Source organism: Carlito syrichta, unplaced genomic scaffold, assembly GCF_000164805.1.
Source record: "Carlito syrichta isolate Samal-C Ts95f unplaced genomic scaffold, Tarsius_syrichta-2.0.1 Scaffold303668, whole genome shotgun sequence".
Taxonomy (NCBI): Eukaryota; Metazoa; Chordata; class Mammalia; order Primates; family Tarsiidae; genus Carlito; species Carlito syrichta.
The window spans coordinates 337,525-338,517 of NW_007247764.1; the positions used below are offsets into that span (position 1 = coordinate 337,525).

The following is a 993-nucleotide window of genomic DNA, read 5'->3' on the forward strand; positions in this document are numbered from 1 at the left end:
CAGCCACTGCACTTCAGTCTGGGCGACAGAGTGAGACTCCAACTAAAAAAAAAAAAACGTATTATGCTTATTTTATTTTTTTTAATGTTTTTTTTTTTTGAGTGAGAGTCTCACTCTTTTGCCCAGGCTTGAGTGCAGTGGCACGATCACGGCCCACTACCATAGCCTCCACCTCCCGGGCTCAGGTGATCCTTCTGCCTCAGCCTCCTGAGCAACTGGAACTACAAGCGTGCACCACCATGCCTGGTTTATTTACTTTTTAAAAAAATATTTTGTAGAAATGGGGTCTTGCTATTTTGCCCAGGCTGGTCTTGAACTCCTGGGCTCAAGTGATCCTCACACCTTGGCCTCCAAAAGTGCTGAAATTACAGACATGAGTTACCTCACCTGGCCTTACACTTATTTTAGAATATTATAAGAGGTTATAGTTACCACAAAGCTTTGATAAGTGAGTAGTTTCCCTCGGTATCTACGAAATCTCAAAGACAAGACCATGGAGAGTAGAAAATGAAAAAAAAAAAAAAAGTGGGCACCTCAGTGGGTAGATGGCTAGGAAATTTTTTTCTACAGGGATTTGTCCTGATAGAGAGGCCCATTGCAGAGTAGTTAAAGAAGGGGACGAACTAATTTTACTTGTTAAACAACAAAGACTGTTTGGGTTCAAACCTTGGCTCTTCTATTAACTGACTGTATGGCTGTATGACCTTGGGCGAGTTACTTAATCTTTCTGTGTTTCAGTTCTCAAGACTGTAGACCAAGGATAATAACAGTACCTAGGATGTATAATTATAGGGATTAAACAAGTTATATATGAAAAGCAATTATAACAGTGCCTGGCTCAGGATAAATTATGAGGGGGACAAAAAAAAATCAAGAATTTATTTATTAAAAAATTATGTGTTTATTTTTATTTTTGAGTTGGAGTCTCACTCCGTCGCCCAGACTGGAGTGCGGTGGCCACTCCCGGCCACCGCAGCCTTGACCTGCTGGGCT

The 993-nt window shown here is 41.0% G+C and overlaps 1 protein-coding gene across 1 annotated transcript in view; it reads right to left on the reverse strand.

Annotated features, from left to right (window-relative positions):
• The window catches only part of SNX31 (sorting nexin 31), a 45,508-nt gene that overhangs the window by 865 nt on the left and 43,650 nt on the right, over nucleotides 1-993 (reverse strand). The gene's annotated exons all lie outside the window — the stretch shown is intronic.